This window comes from Vulpes vulpes, chromosome 7, assembly GCF_048418805.1.
Source record: "Vulpes vulpes isolate BD-2025 chromosome 7, VulVul3, whole genome shotgun sequence".
Classification (NCBI taxonomy): domain Eukaryota; kingdom Metazoa; phylum Chordata; class Mammalia; order Carnivora; family Canidae; genus Vulpes; species Vulpes vulpes.
Window position 1 is genome coordinate 37451985 of NC_132786.1, and position 16061 is coordinate 37468045.

At 36.3% G+C, this 16061-nt stretch overlaps 1 pseudogene; it reads left to right on the forward strand.

The window, feature by feature from the left end:
• The first annotated feature begins 6819 nt into the window (after positions 1-6819).
• LOC112916267 (prefoldin subunit 5-like) lies at positions 6820-9026 on the forward strand (annotated as a pseudogene).
• The last annotated feature ends 7035 nt before the right edge of the window (positions 9027-16061 follow it).

Below are 16061 nucleotides of genomic sequence, written 5' to 3' on the forward strand. Positions count from 1 at the left end.
CCATTTCAAATTCTCTGGAGATTAAATCCAGCTTTTCAGGTGGGGCACAGGAGGGGGACCTGGGGAGGCAGTCAGACTTTATGACATAGAAAATTCAGGTAACCTTCCCACTCCATTTTCAGCCCCATGACTCAACCTCATTCTCCATGTATCTGTAGCTATTAAATCCTGAATAGGTCTAAATTCTCATCAGCAGCACTTGGTTTCCATCTTTTTCTGTTCTTCCAATCTTTCAAAAGTGCATTGGCATCTCCCATCATTTTTGCCTCTTCTCCCATTTTCTAAAATAATCTTATGGTTCTACTTACTTAATATTATCAGTTTAGTGGGAATTGGGAAGGGCAGAAAGATAGAGTCATATCTTTAATCCATTATCATTTAATAGCACTCCTTACCTTTTTGATCATTTCCTTCTACCAAAGGCATATTTTCCTCTATGTAGTTCTTTCTCAGCTACCATATTCCTGTTTGTTCCCCTTCTAGCCCATGGAGCCAGCTCTCCATCTCTCCATTCTTCCCTCATCCCATCACTGTTGGTCTCCTATTAAGATTTTTCTGTAGGAAACATCTTGCACATCATATTCAGGAGAATAGATCAGACAAAGGAAAGTTGAATGTATTTTGAATTTGGTGGTGGTTCTCTGAGAAATATCTGATTCCTTTCTTTTACAGGCGGCTGCTCCTCAAAGTCCTAGGCTGCTTTGGTTGCCATCCCATCCCTTCTACAGGGCTTTAGGTCACAATTAGGTCCACTCAGCCTATCATTCCTGGGATATTGAAGTCTCCATGGTAACCATATCCAAGGGTTCTTACTTCTTCTCCTGCAAACTTTTCTGTAATTCTCTCTGAAATTTCTTGTTTCTTTGGGACTTACACTAATCACATCATATATTAAACTTGAATTTCTAAAAGGTTCTTTGCACATGTATACTACACAGTACTATATAGGTACATATGTATACATATACATATCCTATATTCACTACCCAATTGTTCTCATCTAGTTTATGCCTTTAAAACAATATCTATGCTGCTGATTCTCTGCTCTACATTTCCACTTGATTGTTTAATAGGTGTCTCAACATAACCCAAACCAAAGCTTCCAATCCCAGCACACTTCCTCCAACCTGTTCCTCTCATAATCTTCCCATCGAGTAAATTAGCCAGCAAGGTTATCATTCAGATTTGAAGGAGAGATAAATAGTTTCCCAGACCAAAAAAAAAAAAAAAGATAAACAATTTTATCACTACTACAACAGGCTTACAACAAATGTTAAAGAGACTTAAGTAGAAAAGAAATGGCCATAACTAGACATAATAAAAATACAAATAAAAAGATGTAAAATATGACAGCATACACATGGAATGTGGAGAGGGGAGTAAAAAGGGAAGAGATGGAGAAGAGAAAAAGAATCCTTTTTCTTTTTTTTCCAGAATGTATTTGAACATAAATGACCATCAAATTAATATTGACTGCTCTTTACTTAGGATGCTATATATCATGGTAACCACACACCCAAAACCTATGATAGATACACAAAAAATAAAGATAAAGAAAGCCCAACAAAATACTATAGATACCCATCAATCTCAAAGAAAAAGAGCAAGAAGAACTACAAAAACAACCAGAAAACAAATTTATTTAAATGGTGAAATGTACACAACTGCCAATAGGTACTTTAAATGTAAATGATCAAAATACTCCAATCAAAAAAACAGACTGCTGGAATGGATTAAACACACACACACACACACACACACACACACACACACACACACACACAAGATCCATCTATATACTGCCTACAAGAGACTGACCTGAGACCTAAAGACACATAGAGACTGAAAGTGAAGAAATGGAAAAACATTCACCATGCAAATGGAAGTGAAAAAAAGCCAGGGTAGTAGTGCTTATATCATACAAAATAGACTTTAAAACAAAAGACTGTGATAAGAGACAAAGAAAGGCATTACATAATGATAAGAGCATCAATGAAACAAGAGGTTTTAACAACTGTAAATATCTACATACCCAACACTGGAGCATCTAAATACATAAAGCAAATATTAACGGAAATAAAGAAAGAAATTGATGGTATATAATAATAGGAGACTTTACATTGTGTTAACCATTTCACAATACATATATGTATATCAAATCATCACATTGTACACTTTTAATTTACAGAATTTTATATGTCAATTATATCTCAATAGATCTTTTAAAAATTATAAGAAAAAAACAGTAGGAAACCTTAACATTCCACTTACATCAATGGATAGGATCATCCACACAGAAAATCAATAAGGAAACAATGTCTTTGAATGCCACATTGGACAAGATGGACAAAACAGATATATACAGGACATTCTACCCAAAAACTAAGAGAATACACATTCTTTTCAAGGGCACATGTAACATTATTCAGAATACATCACACATCAGGCCATAAAACAAGCCTCAATATACTTAAGAAGACTGAAATCATACCATGCATCTTTTCTGACCATAATAGTATGAACTAGAAATATATCACAGGAAATAAAAACTGGAAAAAACACAAACACATGGAAACTAAATGGCATGATACTAAACATCCAATGGGTCAATGAAGCAATCAAATAAGAAATCAAAAAATAAATAGAGACAAATGAAAATGAAAAACAAGGGTCCAAAATCTTAGATTTAGATTTAGAACTGTAGTTCTAAGAGGAAAGTGTATAGCAATACAGGCCTACCTCAGGAAATAAGAAGCTCAAATAAATAGTCTCACCTTATGCCTACAGGAACTAGAAAAAGAACAAAGGGAAAAGTGAGTAGAAGAAAGAAATAATAAAATCAGAGCAGAAATAAATGACACAGGGATTAAAAAATAGAAAAAAAAACAAAAGCTATTTCTTTGAAAAGATAAAATGGACAAACTCTTGGCCAGGATAATGGCATATTATTATTACTATATATGCCAACACACTGGACAACCTAGAAAAAATGGATAATTCTTAGAAACATACAATCTTCCAAAACTGAACCAGTAATCAAAAAACAACCAAAAAATATAAGTCCAGGACCAGATGGATTCACAAGTGAATTCTACCAGACGTTTAAGAGTTAATAGTCCTACCTATTCTCTTCAAACTCTCAAAACGAATAGAAGGAAAGTTTCCAAATACATAGTATAAGACCAGCATTACCATGATACCAATACTAGACAAAAATATCACAAAAAGCTACAAGCCAATATCCCTGATGAACACAGATATGGAAATCCTCAAAAAATATTAGCAAATTCTGTACAAATAATACATCAAAAAGATCATTCACCACAATCAAATGGGATTGATTCCTGGGATGTAGGGATGGTTCAAGATTCACAAATCAATCAACATCATATACCACATCAATAAAACAAAGGATAAAACTCATATGATCATCTCAATAAATGCAAGAAAAGCACTTGACAAGATTCAACATCCATTCTTGATAAAAAAAAAAAAAGAAAAAAAGAAAAACTCTCAACAAAATTGGGTTAGAGAGAACATACCTCAACATAATAAAGGACAAATATGAAAAACCCACAGGTAACATCATTCTCAATGGGGAAAAACTTAGAGCTGTCCCTCTAAGGTTAGGAACAAGATAAGGATGTCCACTCTCATCACTTTTATCCAACACAGAACTAGAAGTGTTATCCACAGCATTCAGACAAGAAAAAGAAATACGAGGTAACCATATTGGTAAAAAAAAAAAAAAAAAAAAAAGTTAAACTGTAACTATTCAGAAATGACATTATACTATACATGGAAAATCATAAAGATTCCACAAAAAATTACTAGAAGTAATTTTAAAAAGTCAGTAAGTTGCAAGATACAAAATTAATACCCAGAAATAGGTAGCATTTCTATGCTCTAACAAGGAAGTCTCAGAGAAATTTTTAAAACACCATTTACAATTGCACCAAAAAGGCTCAAATATCTAGACATGATATAAAGACCTGCACTCTGAAAACTATAAAACACTGAGGAAACAAATAATCAGAGAGGGAGACAAATCATGAGAGACTTAACCATAGGAAACAAACTGAGGGCTGCTGGAGGGGAGATGTGTGGGTGGATAGAGTAATTGCGTGATGGGCATTAAAGAGGGCACATGATATGATGAGCACTGGGTGTTACATGCAACTGATGAGTTACTGAATACTATATCTAAAACTAGTTATGGATAATTGAATTTAAATTTTAAAATAATAAAAAATTAAAAAGAAAAAAATTGAAGACGACACAAATGGGAAGATAGTCCATGTTCATGCATTAGAAGAATTAATATTGCCAAAATGTCCAATTACCCAAAGCAATCTATAGATTCAATGCGATCTCTATCAAAATAGCAACAGCATTTTTTGCAAAACCAGAACAAATAGAACTAAAAGAACTAAAGAAGTAAAATTTGTATGGCACCACAGAAGACTACCCAAATAGCCAAAACAATCCTGAGAAAGAACAAAGCTGGAGATATCACACACAATTCCAGGTTTCAACATATACTACAAAACTGTAGTAATCAAAATAGTATGGTACTCGTACAAAAATGCACACATAGATCAATAGAACAGGATAAAGACCTCAGAAATAAACCAACATTTATATGATCAATCTATGACAAAAGAAGCAAGAATATACAATGGGGAAAAGTCTCTTCGGTAAATGGTGCTAGGAAAACTGGACAGCTTTATATAAAAGAATGAAACTGGACTACTTTCTAACACTTTACATACATATACTCAAAATGGATTAAAGACTTAAACATGAGACCTGAAACCATAAAAATCCTAGAAGAGAACATAGGCAGTTATTTCTCTTACATCAGCCATAGCAACATTTTTTCTAGATAAAACTCCTAAGGCAAGAGAAACAAAAGTAAAAATAAACTATAAAGACCACATCAAAATAAAAATATTTTTATACAGCAAAGGAAGTCATCAAAAAAAACTAAAAGACAATCTGCTGAATGGGAAAAGATATTTGCAAATAGTATATCTGATAAGGGGTTATCACTCAAAATATATAAAGAACTCATTCAAGTCAACATCAAAAAAAAAAAAACCAATCCAATTTAAAAATGGGCAGAGAGGGCTGCCTGGGTGGCTCAGGGGTTTAGCCCCTACCTTCCACCCAGGGCGTGATCCTGGGGTTCCGGTATCAAGTCCTGCATCGGACTTCCTGCATGGAGCCTACTTCTCCCTCTGCCTGTGTCTCTGCCTCTCTCTCTCTCTGTGTCTTTCATGAATAAATAAATAAAATCTTTTTAAAAAAAATGGACAGAGGTCCTAAATAGAGATTTTTCCAAAAAAGACATACAGATAGCTAACAGACATAAAAAGATGCTCAACATCACCAATTATCAGGGAAATGCAAAGCAAAACCACAATGAGATACCACCTCATGCCTATTAGAATGGCTAAAATCAAGAAGATGAAAGATAAGTGTAGCAAGGATGTGAAGAAAAAGGAACTCCTGTGCACTGTTGGTGAAAGTGTAAATTGGTATAACCACTGTGGAAAACAGTATGGCGTTTCCTCAGAAAATTAAAAATAGAAATATTATATGATCCAATAATTCCACTATTGGATATTTATTTACCCAGGGAAAACTAAAACTAACTCAAAAGGACATATGCACCCCTATGTTTATTGCAGCAGTACTATTTATAATAGCCAAGACATGTAAGTAACCTAAATGTCCATCAACAGACAAATAGATAAAGAAATTGTAGTAGAGGGGATCCCTGGGTGGCACAGTGGTTTGGCGCCTGCCTTTGGCCCAGGGCGCGATCCTGGAGACCTGGGATCGAATCCCACATCGGGCTCCCGGTGCATGGAGCCTGCTTCTCCCTCTGCCTGTGTCTCTGCCTCTCTCTCTCTCTCTATCATAAATAAAATAAAATAAATAAATAAATAAAAGAAAAAAAAGAAATTGTAGTAGATAAACACAATGGAATATTACACAGCTATAGAAAAGGATGAGATTACGCCATTTGAGACAACATTGATGAACCCAAGGAGCATTATACTAAGTGAAAGAATCAGACTGAGAAAGACAAATACTATATGATTCTACTCATAAATGGAATCTAAAAAATGAGTAAACAAAAAGCAGAATCAGGAGCACCCAGGTGGCTTAGTCAGTTAAGCATTTGAGTTCTGCTCGGGTCATGATCTCAGGGTCCTGGAATAAGCCCTATATTGGGCCCCCTCCTCAGCTGGGAGTCTGCTTCTCTCCCTGTCTGCCCCTCCCCCAGCTTGTGCCTCATTCTCTCTCTCTCTCTCTCTCAAATAAATAAATGAAATCTTAAAAAAAAAGAAAAAAGAAAAATCAGAACTACAAATACAGAGAACAAACTGATGGTTGCCAAAGGGAAAGGAAGTAGAAAGTTGGGCAAAATGAGTGAAGGGGAAAGGGAGATACGGGCTTCCCAGTTATGGAACGAGTAAGTCATGGCAATGAGAAGCAGAGCATAAGGAATACAGTCCATGATTATAACAGCAATGTAAAGGGACAGATAGTAGCTGTACTTTTGGTGAACATAGGATAACTTGCCAAATTACTATGTTGTACACCCAAAACTAATGTAACATTGCACGTTAACTATACTCAAATAAAAAAACAATAACATAAAATGATGCCTGGTATAAAGAAGTCATTCAATGAATACTTACTGAATACATGCATAAACACATCCTAGTATATGCATAAATTTTTTTTCTGAAAGAATACAGAAAAGGCTAAGTGGTAACCTTTAGAGAGAGAAAGACACAGTGTGAAATGGGAAGGGATGTTTTGTTTCTATTTCATATCTTAACATATAGTTTGAATTATATCATTATGTACATGTATTAAATATATTGTTTTTAAGTCATCAGGAGTTATCTGATGTTTTGGACTTTTTTTATAATTTTGTGTACTAAAAATAACAAAAGATTTTTAAGTAATGAAATGGATATCGACAATGAGACCTTTCCCCCGTACTTTAAGTGATCCATCTTCTCCACAGATCAATGAAGTTAAGTACCAACCTAGTGCCCCACTGCTCACCAGTCTTCTCTCTGGAGTATACTCTACCTAAGCATGGCCCATTCTAAAGACCATGCAAGGATTTGCAGTGATTATAAGAACAGAAAGGTGGAGGAGTAACCTTATTACTGGCAAGCATCATTTCCACTAACTAGGGGACAGAATATAGAAATATTTCTGAGTCTATATTCTGTTCACCAAACATAAAATTAAGCCCATGAGGTATAGTACCTTCCTTACAGTATCTAACATATGCCAACTTCCCTTTTCGATCAGCCTCCTTCCCCTGGGATCCTTCATCTTCAAACAGCTAAGAGGCAACACAGCAAAGGTGTACCCCGCTTGAACTTACCACCCCTGCTTCTATCCCATCCACTTCTCCCTCAGGTCAGGCCATCCTTCCCACCTCCACACCCTATTCTTAAAGTTCTCTCCATTTTCAACCATGCCTCCAGAAACCTGTTTTTATCATTGGTAGTTTGTGGCTTAAAAAAAAGTACCCCTTAAATCCACAATGGAGTCATAAAAGCCCAGACCTCCAAAACAGAAAGCCCCAAATATTTCCTTGAAATAGATATATGATTAGTTTATAGCTAAAAAAAAACAAAATATCATTGAAACCATATATTTAAATATGCATATTAATTTTTTCACATGCCATTGTAACAGAAGCAATAAAACTTACTTAAAAATATAATTTTAAATGGCTGCTTATCATCTCACTATATGGATGCAATACAATTTACCTTAACCATTTCCCATTCATTGGATATTTAAATTGTTTTATTGGATGTATATAACTGTTCAATTATAAGTAATGATAAAATTATTTTATGAAAATCTGCTCTTTGGAAGATTTCCTTAGGAAATATCCTGAAAACTGGAGATGCCAAGTCAAACAGTATTAATAGTTTGGGGGGCTTTCAATATATGTAATCTAAATATAATATAGGCATGTAATTACAATTTATACTCAGTGAGCATGCTCAGGCATTAGACATTTGCTGTTTGATAACTACAGTTGACCCTTGAATGGTGCCAGGGTGAGGGGCAGCAACTTCCTCATGCAGTTGGAAGTCCATGTGTAACTTTTGACTCTGCAAAAGCTTAACTAACAGCTTACTATTGACCAGAAGAAATACCGATAGCATAAACAACTGGTTTACGCTACCGATTATCACACATTTTGCATGGCATATGAATTATATACTGTATTTTTATAATAAAGTAACTAAAGATCATGAATAAATACATTTGCAACACTGTACTGTATTTTTTTAAGATTTTATTTATTTGAGAAAGAGAGGGATTATGAGCAGAGGGAAGGGCAGAGGGAGAAGCAGACTCCCAGCGAAGCAACACCAAGATCATGAACTGAGCCAAAGGCAGACTCTTAACCAACTGAGCCATCCAGGTGCCCCCTACTGTATTTATTTTTTAAAATCTTCATATAGATTGGTCCTCCTTGGAGGAGGTTGGTCCTCCTTCCCAACCTGGTGCTGTTGGTTAACATCACCATGCTGAACCTGCTGCAGCTAGATATGCTCAAGAACCAGCTGGACCAGGAAGTGGAGTTCCTGTCCACGTCCATTGTCCAGCTCAAGGTGGTACAGACCAAGTATGGGGAAGCCAAGGACTGTCTGAATGTGCTGAACTAGAACAACCAGGGGGAAGAATTACTCGTCCCACTGACGAGTTCTATGTACGTCTCTGGGAAGCTACATGATGTGGAACATGTACTCATTGATGTGGGAACAGGATACTATGTAGAAAAGACAGCTGAGGATGCCAAGGACTTTTTCAAGAGGAAGATAGACTTTCTTACGAAGCAAGTGGAGAAAATCCAACCAGCTCTGCAGGAGAAGCATGCCATGAAACAGGCTGTCATGGAGATGATGAGCCAGAAGATTCAGCAGCTCACAGCCCTTGGGGCAACTCAGGCTACTGCCAAGGCCTGAGAGCTCCTTTCAGAAAGGGGGCAGAGGGATCCTGCTGTGGGAGCTTGGGACTTCGTGGGCATGGGATCCAGGACAGGAGGGGCTTGTTTCATGCTAATAAGTGTGCCAGCTGGGCAGGAAAATAAATAAATAAATAAATAATAAAATCTTCGTATAAATAGACTCACACAGTTCAAACTCGTGTTGTTCAAGGGTCAACTATATATACCTAAAACAGTACCTCATTCTTTTTATATTAATTTGATTCTTTTTGAGAGTAAAGGGTTTTTTTTTTTAATTTTCTTAGAATATTCTCTAACCTGTTCACATCTTTTCCTCCTTTTATAAGTTTTGGTCTCAATAATATATTTCTTTGTATGCCAAGTATAATTACCTTAAGTATTTGTTAAAAATACTTTCCCAATGTGTTACATGCCATTTACTCTGTATTGTATTGGTTTTGTATTTTTAAATAGAGAAAGGGGTTTTTAAAACTATTTTTACATGAGAAGTCAGGTCTATCAGTCGTCTCTTTCATTGCCTACAAGCTAAAATATCCTTTACTATCCCTTGATCAGATAATATTCACCTATATTTCTATCATTTTCATGTTTTGTTGACACTTAGTTTTATTCCATCAGAAAATAGATGATCAATTAGTAAGAGAAAATTCTAAACAATTTTCAATTATTTTAGAAGTAGTAATTAAATAATCCTACCATTTATTATTGATTTGGTTTGCCTCCTCTTCAGATATTAAAGTCTTATTCACATGAAGTTATTTTTCTAAATTATCTATTCACTTATCTACCAGTACCATGCAGATATAATTGCTATAATTTTATAAGTGATAACAAATAGTTTAAATAGAATCCAATAAAGTTGTTTCTGCCACATTATATTTCTTTCTCAGTATTTCTTAGTACTATTCTTCTCACCTGTTTGTTCTTCCAAGTGATGTTAAAAAATATATTTTGGCAATTTTCAAGGGAATCCTGTTGGACTTTTTATTACATTAATACTGTAAGTTAATTTGGAAAAAAAAAACCTGACATTTCACATAAATCCTGCTCCTCTTCAAGAACATTTTATGTCTACATTATTCCAATTCTTTTATATCTCTCAGTTGGGTTTTGTAATGTTATCCATAGAGATTCACACATTTCATTTTAGTGTTATTCAAAGACATTTTCTCCCTTTTATTACTATTATGAACAAATCTTTTTTTCATTGTTACTTCTAACTGGTTATTGCCATAGATATTAGCCACAATAATATTAACCCAGAAAACTTATAAAGCAATTATTACCAAGTGCTCATATCTATAAAAGGGAAATAACTGAAGTACTCAGAATGCATCTAACTTTAAGAATGTGTCCTTTTTAAAAAAGATTTTATTTTCTCTCCTTTCCCCTTTAATCCCTTTCACTATTTTTTATATTCCCCATATGAATGAAACCATATAATGTTTGTCCTTCTCCAATTGACTTACTTCACTCAGAAAATGAGTGGGAAATATCAGAGAAGATGACAGAACATGAGAGACTCCTAACTCTGGGAAACGAACAAGGGGTAGTGGAAGGGGAAGTGGGCGAGGGGACAGGGGGACTGGGTGACAGGCACTGAGTGGGGGCACTTGATGGGATAAGCACTGGGTGTTACACTATATGTTGGCAAATCAAACTCCAATAAAAAAATACAAAAAATAAATATAAATAAATAAGACACAGAGAGAGAGGCAGAGACATAGGCAGATGGGGAAGCAGGCTCCCCACGGGGAGCCCAATGTGGGACTCGATCACAGGACCCTAGGATCACGTCCTGAGCCAAAGGCAGACACTCAACCTCTGAGCCATCCAAGCATCCCAAGAATTGTGTCTTTCTGATGAACCCTCTAAAATAAACTGTACATACTCCTATATAATTAAATAAATTGATTTTCTCAATTGCTTAAGCTATAATTTTTTAGATATAAGATAATGCTTACTAAACTATGATTGGTTAGAATGATTATTCTGAAATAATTTTTGCTAATAATTAAATAGACCCAGTTGTTTACTGAGATTTCTCCTACTCTATAAAAATAAAACCATGAGAACTATATAAAGGACACTGCTTAATTTTCTCTTCTTAGTAACAGGATAAAGTGGAGGGAAAGGCATATGGGTCTACCTCATTTGAAAATCCTGTAAAATCTCTAAGCCACATATGCCCTAAAGAAAAAAAGATCAGAATGTGTCTTTATTTTAATGCTGTGAAAATGAACTTTTGCAGCCAAAACTTCAATTCAATCCACCCATATGACAGCTCTTGACCATAGACCAAGAAATACTATGGGAGTGCTACCAACTTCCCAGTATGCCCATTCCGATGAGACAAAAGAAGGCCTTTCTTCTTTTCAAATATAAACATTTAAAGCTAAAAAGTTCCCTCTACATGACATTAGCTGCATCTTACAATTTCAATGTGTTATATTGCCATTTTCATTCAATTTTAAATATTTCCTAAGTTCCCTTGTGTTTTTATTTTTGACCTATGGATTACTTAGAAGAGTATCCATTCTAATTAAATATCTGGGAATGGGGAAATGACCACTAAGTGGGTTCAGGACTTTTTGTGAGGTAGACTCAGCCAGGACTCCATTTATTATCAGGACCCCATATACCACCTTTCTACCTGAGAGGCATGATAATGCCTTTGGGTCCCCAGATATCAGTGTCAACTTGGACCTTGCACTGAAAAGTCTTCAAAATCTCGAGGTATTCCCCTTTCCACGGCATAGGGTTTCCCCAGTACAGGGTTACCCAAGTAAATGTCCATGATCCCTTTGAAAGAGAAAAGAGAAACTCCTTAATGCTTACACTTGCCATAGTGCTTCAGCATTTTTCCTTATGGGAACCACCTTCTCCTTTAGCCAATAGCTTCTGTGTTTGAGAATTTACTCAGTCCTAAAACTGGACAAAGATAGTGACATTTTATTGGGCTAATTGATATAAGCTTCCTGCTGATTACCCATCCCTAATTTCTCTTGATAGTATAAATTATGCAATACTCTCATGAACTGTCATCTATCTGGACCCAAATAACATTGTGTGCTAGTAACCATTTCCATAGCTCTTGGAAGTTCAAGCCCACCTCACTACCATTCCAACCCTGGCGTTCATTACAATAATGACACTCATCTTGTTTCAGATGGTTAAGCAATGCCACCTAGCCCCAATCAGGGATGATTCTGTTAACAGCATCTCCTATCATCAGTTCTGACATACAAAACTTCTTAACAGAGGCCTCAGCAATCCTGTGGAGCTCTTGACCTGGGATGTATGGACCTTCAGAGTTGTTCCAAATTGAGACAAGTTGTCCTGGCCTATGTACCCCTGCAATGACCAGTCACTGAATGCAGACTGCTCCCTTGCCCCCCACCTGCAGGAGATAGTGTAACTTTTGATGAAGCAGCTCCCTTTAGCCTGAGACTCCCCAAGAGAGATGCTGCTGTGAGCTGTGACAAGCCAGCACTCCTGGCAGCTAGAAGACTAAGGGCTTCAGTTCAGAACAGGAACCTGGATGGCCCATCACAGCATCCACCACAGTAGCATACATGTGAGAAATGATTAATAAGATAAAAGACCTATCGTTTTTGGAAGGTGGGAGAGTAAAGGAGTGATTTTTTTAATTGACTTAATGGTACTCTAGCTCAAATCAGTTAAGGCATTTCCACCAAGCTAATAAAAATAAACTCAGAGGATTAGACACACAGTTTCAAAGTTGTCATTGAATAGCTCTCAGGCAGGACACCTTCTCCAGATACTTCCTTTAGCTTTATGAAGAACGAGAATATTCAGATTGCACATTGGTGGCCTAAAAATCCAAAGCCTGCTCACAGATATATTTTGATTGGCACTCAGTGTTCTAAAAATCAAATGAGGTGCAAATAGCCAAAAATCAATAAATCTCACAATAAAATCAGATTTTAAACTTATCTTGAAAAAAGAGTTTAGAAACACTGGTCTAACAGAGTGAATTCTCAGGAGTAGACTGCACTCTCCCCATTGTTATATTCAAAGCCTGGGAGCCCACCTAACCTGGCCCATATTCTGGTAAAAGCACTTTCTATTGCCTGTGGCATAACAAGATTTAAGTTGGCAAAGGTCCAGGAGCAACCAAGAGCTTAGAGTGTGTATGTGTATGGAGATATATATATATATATCCTAGAATGTCCGAGCATCACTAATAGAATTTGAAAACACTTTAATCCACATAATTCTTCAAGACCTTTAATCTCCAAAGGCCAGCCATGTGAACAGAGTCTGGGACAACTATGCCAAGAGTGAAAAAAGAAGGCCTTGTACCTTAAAACTTCTTAGCCAGTCCAGAATATCCACTTCTCAATGTACTTATAACAGAAATGAACTATGCTTTGCCCCATAATGCTGGCTTCCAGATTAGATATTTTTAAGTTTCCCCTAAATTATCTCCTACACTACCACTCAGTATTAAAAGCTATTTTGTCAGGATGTTTCCATTTTAAATATGTTCATCTTTACAAAAAGAATAACCCATAGTAAAATGAATCCTCCTGCTCATTGGTTCCAAAGCATATTATGACATTGAAAGCCCCAGGCACCATAAATTTTGCATAATATGTAGAATGGACCAATGAACTTTGTGTGACCATCTACCCAAATAGACAGCAAGTATCCAGACAAAAGGAAATATAAATGTTAAGAGCACACACACCTAGATGACTGAGGGACCAAATAATGCAAGGAAAGCAGAAGACTCTATCACCCATGCCAGGGACTGAGAATTAACCTCCTTAAGGTTGACAGAGGGAAAATGGTAGTAACTTTTATTTTAACAAAGAACTGTAGGATCTTTTCCCCCAACATCCGAAAAAGGGATCAAGTCTAAAACCTTGATTATGGTCTGAAACACAAATCTCGATATTAACAGCACTCAAAAGCAAGCTATCTATATGCAACCCCCAAACAGAAGATCTTCAATGAGGCAGGGGAGGGTCATTTAGGGGATTCCTAATAATCATTCTTCTTCAGTGGTAATGGGTTTGGCTACAGCAAGCAGAACAAAGGGAAGGAAATGATGGTGACAGCCTAGGGAAAACAAGCAGAATGCTGAGGTAAGAATATAAGGTTCCTAACATTGGACATTTTACAATGATAAGATAAATCCATCTCACCGGAGTCTTATGGGAATGAGGTAATCAAAATTATGCTATGGCTTATTATGCATAGAATGATGAACAGATGTTTCTGCTCTCCTCTGAGGAGCCAACAAGTAGGAAAGGGCACACACTACAGCACAAAGGATGTCACTGTGTTTCTGCAATTGCAGTATGCATCTGTATCACCTACTGAATCCAAACCTCTTGGGGAACAGGGTCAAGATTTTGCATTTTTAGCAAGCACCAGAGGTGATTCAAATAGGGATGGTCTACGGATGGTATTTACATAAACCCTGCACATCAAGTGAACCAGAAGGAAGACTTTTCTAGAAGTTGGGAGTTAAATCTCTAGAATGGAGTGGTAACAGGGAATGCTGAAGTCCTAGAACAGAAATCCTGCTCTCCTAGTCACTAGGAAAAGGGGAAAACTATACATTCACTGTGCCTAGTCCAGAAAGAAGAGAATTTGAGGCAAAAATGTTCTCTTTTTAGAATAAAACCTCATTGGCTACATCAGCAGGAGGTCAAGAAGTAAACACTACAGTGGAAAAAGCTCTAGATCGAGCTTACTGGGAAGTGCTCATCGCCCGGCAAGTCTAACTGGCAGAGTAAACTCCACAGCTGCTTTACTCTGTACTTCTTTGGGTACCATCTTCTTTATAAATAACATGAGATTAGCCTAGAATTTCTAGATGCCCCTGCTTAGTTTTCTATTGCTTTATAACAAATTACCAAAACTCAGTAACTTTAAACAAGCCAGGTTTACTATCTCATGGTTTCTGGAAGCTAGAAGCCCAGAGCTAGATTCTCTGCTCAGAGTCTCACTGTGCTGAAATCAAGGTGCCAGCCTGGGCTACAATTCTAATCTACAGGTTAGGGTCTTCTGTTATGAACTGAACTGTGTTTCCACAGAATTCATATGTTGAAGCCCTCATCCCCAGTGTGACTATATTTGAAGAAAGGAACTTTAGAGAGATAATTAAGGTTAAATGAGGTCATAGGGTGCAGTCCTCATCTGATAGGGATGGTGTCCATATAAGGAAACAGTGAGGAGGCAGCTGTCTGCAGGTCAGGAAGAGAGGCCTCGTCAGAAACCAATCCTGCCAACATCATGATTTCCAAAACTGTGAGAACATAAATTTCTGTTGTTTAAGCCACCCCATTTTGGCATCTTGTTATGGCAGCCCTAGCAAGCTAATACATCCTTCAAGCCTAATGGTTGTAGAAGGATTCAGTTTCTTGTGGTTATAAGACTGAAGTCCCGATCTCCTTGATGGTTGTCAGCCAAGGGGCCATCCTCAGCTTCTACAGGTCTCTTGCATCTTTAAGTTGGTAATGGAGAAGCTCTTGAACACTGAATCTCCCTCATGCTTCAAATCTTTGACTATCTTTGTCTCTAACCTATAGACTCAGATTTTTAAAGCTCACTATGTGTATATGTGTGTATGTGTGTGTATATATATATTTATATATATATTAATAATGTCATGTTCCTGGCAAACCTGGACATATTGCATTATACCATTGTAAAATTTCTGCTTTTATGATTTCCCATAAAAAAATGTAATTTGTGGTCAGTGTCTTTTTTGTTAAAGAAATTAAATAGGATTGTGATTAGAGTTTGTTTTAAAAACTCAAAAACAAGCAAAAAAAATACATTTAGACTACTACCTTTCATTTACAAAAGAATAAAACTAAAGATGTTTTAAATCATTTAGTCCACTGATTTTTTAATATTTCTTTAGCTGAGAAGCTCTTTAATCAAGTGAAATCTTACACATAAACCTCAAATAAGGCTATTCTGCTGAAGTGAAATGAGGTTCCTTTGGCCTACAATAAAAATAGAGACACACCTGTATGGAACATAATCCTAA